Raw genomic sequence first — 13,531 nt, forward strand, 5'->3', positions numbered from 1 at the left:
ATATTCTAATTTCACCTGTATGTAGTGAGTACACATTGCACAGTCGGCTGTATATACAGCGTGCACGTACATCTGCCGTTTCCTCCTCAGTGTGTTTAGCGGCCGGTGCCAGGAAAATGAAACAAAGACAATTGCACTTGTGTGTAGGTTATAACGTGTGGGTGCGTAGCGTATACATAATGCATGAATACACAGTATAATGGCGGCTGTATGCAGGAGGGCTGACGTCTCACTGTGACCCGCCGCTCGCTGACCTTGAATCTTGGACTTGATTAAGTTTGTATGAAGACGTCTTAAACAATGTAGACATAACGTGTCGGCGAGCGTGGGATTTATGAGCTTATGTTTAGTTGTTTCTTGTCGGTGACTATTTAGTCCTTTCTGCCTGTCCCGTATGCTAGCTAAAGGGGGGCACATGGGTGTTATGAATAGGGGTCCCTTGCTTAGGACCCCTCTAAATGAAACAGATTCTTGCTCTGGTGGACTCTGGCTATCCCTATATCAGGTGTGGCCAACCTGCGGCTCTCCAGCTGTTGTAAAACTACACTTCCCACCATGCCCCGCTGTAGGCTGATATCTGTAGTCTTTGTATGCTGGGAGTTGTAGTTTTGCAACAGCTGGAGAGCCGCAGGTTGGCCACACCTGATATAGGGATAGCCAGAGTCCACCAGAGCAAGAATCTGTTTCATTTAGAGGGGTCCTAAGCAAGGGACCCCTATTCATAACACCCATCCTTGCCCTATATTATATGGGTGGCCATTTATTTGTTACGCCAGCTGTGGCCCCTAAGAAAACCGGACCCGTAAGGACCTGCTGATCATGGCAGCTCTCATATAAAAACGGTTGTTTGCTTTTTAAATGAAGGTCCTTAAAGGGATACGCTACAATGAAAATCAGAGATGAGATTTAACTCCCGACTGTGGAGACATAATTTGACTTAAATTTTAAGTTGTGCAATGGGTTTTATTTAGCGCATGCGTAAAAGGGAAGAAACAACATTAACATAAAAAATAAATAAAACTACTAAATAGGTTTGAACAATCCCTTTTTCCTATAGAGGGTCTGCCCCAATTGTGACATCCCTTCTATTAGCACGTGCAGGGAGATGCAGCATTATGCCGTGGTGGGCCATTCATCTGCCCTTGAAGAAAAGTGTTCATTAGTAAACTTCCATTAAAATAAATGGAGCCAGTAAACTCTAGTGTGAACAGGGTCCTAACATCTGTGAGTCTTTGGTAATGCCTCTCGGCAGTGTCATGGAGGAGAAGCAAAGGGGGAAGCATTAAACACCTCCATTGAATTTAAAGGGAGAGAACTCTCTTCCCCTCTATCCTTCGACCTATGCATTAGGCCTCATACACACGACCATACTTTCCGTGTGCCATCCATATGTCATGTGTGCTCTCCGCATCTGTATGTCCATTATCCATGGAAATGATAGAATATGTCCTGTCCATATTGCGGATGAGAATAGGACATGCGGCGCAGTCCGTGTGCTTTCCGCATCCGTGTTACGACAGAAAGAACATGTCCTATACTTGGCTGCAAAATGCAGACCACAGACCCATTGAAGTCAATGGGTCCTCAAAAAAAACCAACTGATGCAATAAGGACTTCATAGAGATGTCACCTGTGTTTTGCGGACCACAAAATGCATACGATCGTGTGTGTGAGAGGCCAAGGAGGGAGTAGGGAGAAACGGCTGTGTATGGTTACTTTTAGTCTCTGGAAGACCTGCCTGATGAAAATAGCTCGTGGACAGACCCTTTAAATAATTTTTCTATTTTTTTATTTTAATTTTTTCAAAATATACAGTTGCATCATGGTAAAATGATATCTTTGTATCAGTCATTTTATCAGAAGAACATTATAGAAAAGTACATACAGGAATGGACGGCAGGTCATGTGGCAAGCAGAAATTCGGATGCCTCCAGAGAAAATGGCCAGACTCACTCGGCATGTTAGACCCATTTGGGCTCATACACACGACCGCGGCCTCTTTTGCGGTCCACAAAACACGGATACCGGCCGTATGTGTTTCACATTTTACGGAACATCAAGCCCATAATAGAACAGTCCTATCTTTGTCCGTAATGAGGACAAGAATAGGACATGTTCTATGTTTTTTGCGGATGCAACGGAACGGACGTGCGGATGCGGACAGCACACCGTGTTGAAGTGAATGGGTCCCCATCTGACCCACATAAAAATGAGGATCGGATACGGACCCAAACCACCGTCGTGTGCATGAGCCCTTTCTTTGCGCCGTCTCACGGCTGGCACTACTTGCACGAGGTTTTTTTCGTGGATTGCACTGAACGATTTTTCTAGATCAGCAGTTGCGGAAAGTCTAAAGTGCATAGTTTTAGCGCTTTTTGAGGCCTAATTGTAGTGTATTCTGCTGGGTAAATCTCCCCTCACTTGCCCTCTCTCGAGGTTTTTGCTTTCAGCCAGGAAACTTGTGACCTTGAACTTAAAGTTAATAACTTCTTAATTACGTCGGACGCGTTCATTTCTCCACCTCTCACTTGCAGAAGCCTGGCCACAACTTCCCCTCCCCTTACACACCTATTCATCTCCTCTGCACCCCCCCTCCTCCCATTACACACATGAAGGGGATCTGGAAGCACAGGTAAGTACAAAGCCGCCGGATCCTGTTACCCGGTTCCTGGAGCAGATTACAAACGCAGATAAAATCCCTGGTAATTGAGAGCGGCCCGGGATTTGTGCTTTGGTGCCCTTTTGAAGGGCTTTCTTTGTGTTCCCCTGCCTTTGTGTAACATGCACCCCTCTATTAAAGGTTTTTTCCTCCACAGTGTTGTGTGAAATGAAGGTGAGTTATGGAAACTGCTAAGACTAAAAAAATAAATAATTTAATACAGTCAAATGATACAAATTTTGGGGTGACTGCATCTATAACCCCCAATGCTCCCCTCAAGTGATAGTAAGGGAAGCTGAGATATTAGATGCTGTTTGATGGAGTCCACGCTCTATGAAGATGTGGCTGGCCTTGTCCTTCCAGTCGCATGTAGGGGACACAGTGGTCACCGGTAATTTGGCCTTACACTCCTAGAGGTCTCACCGACAGCCTATGAGACATTTGCCCGTTCTCTAAACCCCTGATTTGCCGGTGGTAAAGTCAAGGTATCGGAGGCTTCCTTTTGCTAACCCAATAGATAATGCCGCCCTACTCGTCCAGACTGAATAGAAATACTGGACCTTGGATAGTAACAAGAGGGTGCTGTGTGAAGGAAATGTGCCCGCTTAAAGGGGTTGTCCATAACATTTAATAGTCAAGTGAGAGAGCCATAATGCATGCTGATAGAAAATATACTACTGTACTGTCAGCCATCTCTGGTTTGGGTTACATGAGATTTCATTTTTCTCTGCAGATTTGTGTTAAAAACCATGCCAGACTATGAGACGATCTGGAATATCAGATGATGGGTAGCAGTGACCACCCACAATGTGATTTTAGGGGCAGAATTTTCATATAATGGAAAGGATTAATCAGAACCAGTGATTGGGAGCAATTGCCCATCGCAGACAATCAGATTCCACCTTTCATTAGTCAGAGGCCACTTGGAAAATCAAAACAGCAACCTGATTGGCGCCACTTTTACTTTGCACTGGTTTAATAAATCACTTCAGTCATATAAATATACCCCAGAGCCGCTATAATAGTATGCAATCATATAATAGATCTACTAAAGAGGTGGCAGTACATCTGTGTATTTCCGTCTGCTTCTGTCGATCCTTCGAAGAGCAGTATTTTTACCCTCTCCCTCTGCTGTATAAAATCTCACCCTCCCCAAGTCATTCCGAAGGGATTATAACGAGCTCATTAACCAGAGCATTCTGGATTATAGGTTAAAAAACTAAATCCCATGACGAGGCCAGTGGTATAATAAATGTAAGGGAGCGGAGACGTGTGCCAGGTGGGTGAAGCGTTTCAGGAATTTGTAAAGTTCACAGAATTTTTTTGTATGTATTTGAGTGGGGGTTTTGAGGCCTGCAAGATGTCCCAAAACTACGTCAGCTTCTTGTGTCCGTCCTGATGCGCAGACAGACTTTTAACGATGTCTATGACTTTACAGTCTGTTGTGCTATTGCCTTATTGTTGCAGGGCATGCCAGTTGGTGGTGTGGCACTGTAATACAATGCGTGGGTCTGGTAAGATTGGTATGGGTGGAAAGTATTTGTCTTGGGCTCCATGTGCATGGCAGAGCCATTCATGGGGTGGCACGCAATCTCTATGCTGAACAATAGTACTGCCATATGGTGCCCATTGTATTACAGAGATATTTTCTCCAAGAGCAGTGGTTTAAAGGGAGACTATGGACCTATAGTCTTCAACTCAGTGGTACAGTATGGACCTGTAGGCTTCAACTTAGTGGTACAGTATGTACCTGTAGGCCTCAAATCGGTGGTACAGTATGTACCTGTAGGCCTCAACTCAGTGGTACAGTATGGACCTGTAGGATTCAACTTAGTGGTACAGTATGTACCTGTAGGCCTCAACTCGGTGGTACAGTATGTACCTGTAGGCCTCAACTCAGTGGTACAGTATGGACCTGTAGGCCTCAACTCGATGGTACAGCATGGACCTGTAGGCTTCAACTCTGTGGTACAGTATGTACCTGTAGGCTTCAACTTAGTGGTACAGTATGTACCTGTAGGCTTCAGCTCGATGGTACAGTATGGACCTGTAGGCTTCAACTCTGTGTTATAGTATGGACCTGTAGGCTTCAACTCTGAGGTACACTATGGAGCCATAGACTTCATTACTGGAGAATTATGGCTATATTTTATAGTAGCGTCTCTGTCAGTCTCGTCCCAGGTAATATATCATTTTATAGATTATTTGAGGACATCCCCAACGGTTTGGTAGAATTGCCTGTGATTCATTGGCCCTTAGTTTTTTTTTCATCCAGTATCAATGGGACACGGTTATTATCTGCTGTCTAATTGGGCTGGCAGTCTAATGGCTTCATGTTTGAGAATACTGAACTTTTCCTGTATTCTCTTGTTTAACGCCGCGTAATCCACGGCAGTCGTTCATCTTTCTTTCTGGATAGAAATGACATACATGCTTGTTAATTTGGGTTTAGGCCATTTTAATTGCCTGCGGTTGACAGATATTTTATGACTTGGGTCACTTTAAAGTGGCTAAAGCTACATTTTTGTCTGCAGGTTCCATCAATAATGGTGGGCCTCATGTCCACCGGGACAGATCAGCCGCCACCTGAAGTCTTCCGCGGGGATCAGACAGATCTCAATTGGATTCTGTTGTTTTCTATTTTCTGTTTCCATTTTTCTTTTTCTATATTTTCTGTTTTCTCATATAGCTGCCATTTATCCCATTTCATTTACATCTACTGAGCCAAATGAAGTAGGAATCTTGAATCTAGATGGAATCGGAATTTGGTTCTTTGTGGTCGCAGTTACCCCTGTGTACTGGTTGAGGCATAACATTTTGTTGCACCGCTTGGATTCAGTAATTTCTCAGAGGTATAAGGCCCCTTGCACACGAGCGTGTCCGGATAAGGTCCGGATGCATTGCGGCAAACCTGCGCGAGTAGGTACCCAATTGCAGTCAGTTTTGACTGCAATTGCGTTCCGTTGTTCAGTTTTTATTGCGCGGGTGCAATGTGTTTTGCACGCGCGTGATAAAAAACTGAATGTGGTACCCAGACCCGAACTTCTTCACACAAGTTCAGGTTTGGGTTCAAGGTTGTGTAGATTGTATTATTTCCCCTTATAACATGGTTATAAGGGGAAATATTAGCATTCTGAATACAGAATGCTAAGTAAAATAGGGCTGGAGGGGTTAAAAAAATATAATTTAACTCACCTTAATCCACTTGTTCGCGCAGCCGGCATCTCTTCTGTCTTCTTCTTTGAGGAATAGGATCTTTGATGACATCACTGCGCTCATCACATGGTCCATCACATGATCTTTTATCATGGTGATGGATCATGTGACTGACCATGTGATGAGCATAGTGACGTCATCAAAGGTCCTTTTCCTGTGCACAGCAAAGAAGAGAAGCCGGGCTGCGCGATCAAGTGGATTAAGGTGAGTTATATTATTTTTTACTTATTTTTTAACCCCTCCAGCCCTATTGTACTATGCATTCTGTATTAAGAATGCTATTATTTTCCCTTATAACCATGTTATAAGGGAAAATAATAATGATCGGGTCCCCATCCCGATCATCTCCTAGCAACCGTGCGTGAAAATCGCACCGCATCCGCACTTGCTTGTGGATGCTTGCGATTTTCACGCAGCCCCATTCACTTCTATGGGGCCTGCATTGCGTGAAAAACGCAGAATATAGAACATGCTACGATTTTCTCGCAACGCACAAGTGATGCGTGAAAATCACCGCTCGTGTGCACAGCCCCATAGAAATGAATGGGTCCGGATTCAGTGAGGGTGCAATGCATTCATGTCACGCATTGCACCTGCGCGGAAAACTCGCTCGTGTGAAAGAGGCCTAAGGCTTATTGTGCCTCCAATTTGGTTTCTGTACATTTAGCCCTAAAGGATGAATCTGAGCTACCTCCAACCATCTGACCATCCATGTTTCATTCACGTAGGTGGCCTGCTTTGGAGGACTTCTTTGTATTTTATTATAATTCATTGCATTTCTCTTTTTTATGAATGGTTCAGTGTATTATTTGTTAGTCAATGTTGACGGAGTGTAATGAACAATAAAATCCTTATCGCTCCATCTACTTGGCTATTCCTAAGGACACATGGTTCTTCTGAGGTTAAGCAGCTATCTACTTATGTAAGAAACCTCATATTTGAGTCTTCGGGACAATAATAACCTTATCACCAGGAGAACAGCCTCTCATTACCTGGACAGGGGGATGGTGAAGACTCTGACTGTTGAATTTACCGAATTGGCTGGAAACTCTATAAAATAATGGCTGATCATTAGTGTCTATGGTAACCAGCCTGACCAATTGGAATCTTAATTTGCTATGATGGCCTCTCTAGGCCTCCACCTTGCCCAGATTACGTACATGGGTAGGTTCCCCATTACAATTTTGTACCTGTTGGAGGGATGCAACCAAGCGGAGTGAGCTGTCCTATCCATAAGACCTCAGTGCTGGACAAGAAGGCTCATCACCCGTCCAGACCATTCTGTCCATGGACTCAAAAAGTAATCGTGTTAGCATGACGTAGGGTCCAAAAAAGTGCTGATCCACATCTCCATGGAATATGAAAGAAGGGAGATAAGGTTAGATGGTCACCGTGCCAGCTCCTGTATGATATATGCACCTCTGTAAAGCTGGTCAGATGTATTCCATCAACCCGGTCAATCAGGACACACCTTCAGGTCTCATTGACTTACCTATGCTTTTTGTCTTTGCATAGATTTATTGGTAGAAGAGTCCACTGACAAAATTTTTGGAAACTTTTTCGGAAAGGACATGTCTTTTAGCCAAGCCCAAGAAGATCTAGATGTTTAAAGAACAAGATGTAAGAATAGGGTATAGCCTAGGTCCTAGGTGAATAACATAGCCAGAAATTCCTACAAGCTTAAAATGTATGGGCCTACATGAGCGCGTGGTTCCCGGAGCTGTAAATGTTTGCATCATGGAGCAGGGCATTTCAGAAATGTGTTTCCACCCTGGCCGCCTGTGTGCGGTAGAGCTAGACTGAACTGAATAAACCAGCACGTCCTGAGAAATGTCCTGTAGGTTTACGCGGGAAACGGGGCGCTGTTGTATTGGTGTCTAGGGAGAGTATTTACTAAAGGCAGTGTTGAATAACGGTACTGCAAGTTACACACACAGCTGTAGACTAACATACGAAAGATGTGTTTGTAAGAAATTTTAGGAAATGTCAACGTTGTAGTTTTTTTTTATTTTACATTTATTTTGATTTTTTATTCAATTAAGAGGTTCCTATAAAGTATCATCTACTATTGTCCACAGAAGTGACTCCTGATTGGGAGTCAGACATAAAGGACGTCTTTGTTCTAGACGTATTGTTCTATGCTGTAAGCCATTTTTATGTTCTTCAAAATATTATTCATTATTTTTTATTACTCATGAATTCCCTAGAACAATATCTGCCCCCACCGTCACTTTGAGTAGATTGGACTATAGGCGTAGTGTTCCTTTAAATCTAATAGATGCCATCATTTTGATTTACCGGAGGCTCGGGATGAGGTTTCTTGGAATTGGGAAACCTGAGACCTCAACTCCTTTTTCCTGGCTGAACATGTTCAGGAGATTAGACATTATTTAATGACTGACATGTTATTACATGGCCGGATATCATGTAAGAGAGGCCTGTGTGCTGGGGTTTTGTCAGGGATGTGTGGGATAAAGCAGTAGCCATCAAAGAGAAATTAAAGGGGTTGTCCAAGGTTTGGATATTGCCCCCACATATACCTGCCATGAAATCTATCCTCCCTATCGGGCCGCATCATATCATGTGAACATGTCGTCCAATCGCAACAGGCTGCTGAGGCGTTGACTCTTCATGGACGCACTGTATAAATAGGCCGGCGTTGGCAGGCGTAGCGAGAATTTTAACTTCCGGTATATTAGAATTTTTTTTAAATATCTTATAGGTTTGTGCTACATAGGGAAAGTGTCAGAAGGTTACCAAAAGGAAAGGGCAGAGGGAGCAGGATAACAAAACTGCGGGATCTGACTACACTACATGGTTTGTAGTCTGTAACCATGACGACACATAGAGCTGCATAGGAGATGTGTACAAAAATAAAAAAATACGATGTTAATAAGAACTATGCAAAGTTGAGAAGAACTCTAGTATATCGTATTTTGGGCAGTCTTCATGGAGGCTTTGTGCCCAACTTCTCTCAGGAGGGTCTTAATAATCCAGAATAACCGATAATATGCCACTGAAGGATTTTTTAATGGATATTGCACTCCTACTGCCAAACATGTATTTATGTCTATGGAAGGAGGCCGAGCAGCTGCTGAACAAGAGAGGAATGGCGAGACAAATCTGCCGGTGTCCTTGTATGAAACGGCTTTTATTAGAACATCAAGAACAAAATAAATCTCCTCCGACGCTTGTCATACGTGTTGGAGGATATGAGGCGATGTGAGACGCTCACTCCCACAAATTTGAATGCCAATTTTTTTTGGCATTCATAAGAGAAAACCTTTCATTATCTTCTATAAACATTTCTATTGAAGGTTTATGATTTTTGTAAAATTCTGCGGGAAATTCATAGAGAAGGGACAACAATGGTATAATATGCCATTGAGGATTAGAAAAACATGGCAGCTTTCTCCCAAAATTAGCACCACCCCTGTCCATGGGTCGTGCCTGGTGTTGTAGCTCAGCTCGCATACATATGTGTGTGGTGGAGTTGGGCGATGATGCTCTTTGGCTGATGGCTACTGAAGGTGTTTGGGTTCCTTTAGATGAATAAATAAATCACTGCAAAGGTGCACTACAATATATGGAAATAAAAATAAAAGGCTAAACCCTCATGCTAGATGTTAAAATTAGACTTTAGCCAATATATTCAGTTTAAGAACATATCTGAGCCCGCGCACCCCGTCAAGGTATCTCAGTTGGCGCGTAACCTACAGCTAAACCTACCTATAGTGTGTGAACACTGTCTGATGGCTGTGCCACAAAAAAATCCTACATAATATGGAATAATGTGGATTAAACTAAAGGAATAAATAAATCACTGCAAAGGTGCACTACAATATATGCAAATGAAAATACAAGGCTAAACCCTCACGCTAGATGTTATTTATTCTCATAGTCTAATCCACACATTATTCCATATATTTTTTTTGTGGCACATGTGGTCCGCTGCCGGCATCCTCCATTGTATGCATTATTTGCTGGGGATTGCCATTTGCAGCGGATCACATGTGGAGGTTTTGCTCCCCGGGTTATAAATACGCTACAGTATTTGGGGTTCTGAGCATTTCCTCCCATTTAGGCCACTATATTCAGTGATTGGTTCCTTTAGATGACCCCGTTATTAGACCGTTTTTTAATAAATGAGGACCTTGGTACCAGTCAGGGGATGGGCACCGGAAGAGCAGGTGCCATAAGGATCCCTAGAGCACAGACACTCTTCAGGAATAAGACTTGAGCTCCTCTGACTCATTGTGAGCACCTTGCACAAACAAAGGAAAGTTCACAAGAAGGTGAAGGAAGTGAATACACAGCATGGCGTGTAATAGCCGGCACTCGCCGTCCAGCCCAGGACCTGTGCCACTGCCATTCCTACCAAGGCCTTGTGTATAGCAAGACAGAGGTCTGAACACTAATATATAGATGTAGCAGAGCTGAATTTGTCATCCATGTGTTTCTTTTGTGCTTTGCGATAATGTATAACGTGAATCCATAATTGTGTAATTGTCGGCCATACAAATGAGATAACTGTCCCCATACATGTGCCGAGCATGCATGTATCGTGAATGGGAGAAGGGAATAAGCCGCAAGCCAGACCCCTCTAGCGGGCGGCCATGTTGAAATCCAACCCTGACATCTGCTGTTAGGAGAGAGGCGTGAGCCCCCATACACATTAGATGGTCGGCCGATCTCGCCGAAATCTACATAACTCGCACCAAGTGACAAAGTCCTCTTTGAAGCAACTGACAAACTCAACACTGCTGCATCGGTATCTACTAAATCATTGTGAAAAAAATCACATTATGACATTTACGTCGTGCACCTTCGGGGAAACCTTAATTGCTTGTTTGCTATGGACCATGAAAAAAACGAGGGGTTGATGATCTCCGCCAGAAATCCGTGCTCCAGCTGCAGAGAACGGGCTAGAGAATGGTTCATGAGGGAGTGTGAAGGATTTCCGGATTTTTTTCACTGGAGTTTCCTGATCATTTGTGGTTTGTTTTTTATGTATGAACTTCATTGTCTGAGGGCAAAGTAAGCGCCAGTCATCTAGAATGAGAAACTATGGGGGTCATTTACTAAGACCGGTGCTTCACACACCCGCTGGAGGAAGACCCGACCAATCTTCTGCTGTCCGTGCACCAGAAAGGAAATCTACTCCAGGAGCTGAAGTAGATTTCTGGTGTAATATGCGCCAGTTCTCTGAGTCTGCCTCCAGACACCCACCCACTTTTTGGAAAAGTGGTGAGAGTGTCAGAAAAAGCTAAAAAAAAATATCACAAATTATGTTGCAAAACGGCACTTGTAACAAAATTTTTGACTTTTCTATGCCAAAAAAACTGCCATAGAAAGTACATGACCCCGATGTGTTTTTCTTTTTCCTTACTGTGTGGTGACTTATTATATAGAAGTTATTTTTATGAAGAAAAAAAATAAACATTTATTGCATTTTTTTAAATTTTATACTTTTTATTCCAGTATATTTTTGTCATCTACTGTTATTTATCTAAGGTATGCCGTACCAGGCATTACTACTGGATAGCCCTGGGGGCCTTTTTTTGGGACGTCCACACACGGATTTGGCTGGGGCTGTAACGTGGACCTGTTGCTGCCCCAGATTTTACATTACTACATTGAAGGGGTTGAAATCTGAAGTGAAAATCTGCAGCAGAAATCGACATGCTAGAATCTCAGCCATGTGCATGATGTCCTGATCCGTTGCAGCCTTTTTAGTTTTTCCCTGCATATGTTGGATCTACGTTGCAAAGTCCCTTACCAGCTGATGGCCGTGAGTGCAGACGTGATGGGTCTGCATTCTGACCCCCACCAAGCAGAATGTGATGTCAATGGCGGATGACCCCCAAATTTCTATGATAGATTATATATATATATGTCAAAATTGGCATGAAATTTCCCCTGTGTGAACAAGCCCTAAGGCTGTGATGGCTAACCTCCGGCACTCCAGCCGTGGTAAAACTACAACTCCCAAGATGCACACTTGCTTGGCTGTTCTCACCACTACATAGAAATGAATGGAACATGCTGGGAGTCGTAGTTTCACCACAGCTGGAGTGCCGGAGGTTAGCCATCACTGCCCTAAGGGGTAAAGCAACCTTGGCTGTCGTCATGGAAGCGCAGGTATTAGGCTCCATTCACACGTCCGCAAAATGGGTCCGCATCTTTTCCGCAATTTTGCGGAAAGGGTGCGGACCCATTCATTCTCTATGGGGACGGAATGGGTGCGGACAGCACACAGTGTGCTGTCTGCAGCCACAATTGCGGAGCGCGGCCCCGATTCTGGGTCCGCAGCTCTGGAAAAAGATAGAGCATGTCCTATTCTTGTCCGCAGCTTGCGGACAAGAATAGGCATTTCTATGGGGGTGACGGGCTGGTGTGTTGCGGACCCGCAATTTGCGGGTTCGCAACACAACACAGGCGTGTGAATGTAGCCTTAATCACAGCTTAGCTCTATTCGGATACATGGTTACTTTCAAAATTCTACTGGTTGTCCTTGGAAACAGACAGCAGTCTAGCTCCACCCTTTTGTCAGACATGTGACCTTACAGCAGAGTTCACAATGGAATTCTTTAAACCATGTTGCATTTGCCCTTTGATCACATGATTTAGCAGGAGAGGTGCAATTACTTTGGACCTTATTAGGACTACACTAATTATTGTCTCTCACCACTGGTTACGTTTTAAGATTTTGCCATTATAGAAATGTCTGGGAACTTTGAAACTGGAGCCATCAGTGCAGTTAATCAGATCTCCTGAAATCCCAGTTATTTTTTGGGATGGCTTTGATCTTAATCCAGAGGAGCAATGGTCAGTGATTACTGTTGTGATGCATTCAGGCTGATAATGAGATCTTCCTGGATGGGTCATAGGTCACGATGGTCAGGGACTATGTTATTAAAGGACATCTATATTCTTGGAATGACATACCGCAACATTTCAGTGTTTAAAATCTGTATAAAATGTTAAGTTTCATAGATTGTAAGCTCTTGCGAGCAGGGCCCTCACTCCTAGGGGTTCAGTTGTATATTAGCCAGTTACGTTGTGATGTCTTTTGTTTTGTACATGAACCCTCTGAATTGTAAAGCGCTGCGGAATATGGTGGCGCTATATAAATATTATTATTAAGTGCATTTGTAAAATTATGTATTTAAAGCTCCTTTTGCGTTACATGAAGTGTTCTGCTCTGTTCACATACAAAGCTAAATTCAGAATTCTTATGGTTTTTAAACAGCAGGGCATTGTGGGAGCTCAAGTGACCGTTCCATGGCTAAAGCAGAACTGTTAGGTCACGTAACCTCAGCTAGAAGAATTTTGAACTTCGCTTTAGTTGTGACTGGAGTATAAGACCTAAAAATGTATTAAAGGGGTTGTGTATCTTTAGAGGGGAGGAGGGGTTTGGCAAACATCTCCCCCTGGAGTATAAAACCTGAAAATTTACACAAAATATATTATATGGGTTGTGCACCTTTGCGGGGAGGGGGTTTGGCTAACCTTCCCACCTGGGCAGACTCGCAAAGGGGAAGCATACTTACCTGCACCCCAGCACTGGATCCCGGCTCTTTTGCTCTGCTGGGCTCCATGGATATAAACTTCTTGTTTGACGCTGCTGCAGCCAATTGCTGGCCTCAGCTGTGA

General features: G+C 43.5%; 1 protein-coding gene across 3 annotated transcripts in view; it reads left to right on the forward strand.

Annotated features, from left to right (window-relative positions):
• The window catches only part of LARGE2 (LARGE xylosyl- and glucuronyltransferase 2), a 60,816-nt gene that overhangs the window by 28,987 nt on the left and 18,298 nt on the right, over positions 1-13,531 (forward strand). The gene's annotated exons all lie outside the window — the stretch shown is intronic.

The sequence above is a fragment of the Bufo bufo genome, chromosome 10, assembly GCF_905171765.1.
Source record: "Bufo bufo chromosome 10, aBufBuf1.1, whole genome shotgun sequence".
Taxonomy (NCBI): Eukaryota; Metazoa; Chordata; class Amphibia; order Anura; family Bufonidae; genus Bufo; species Bufo bufo.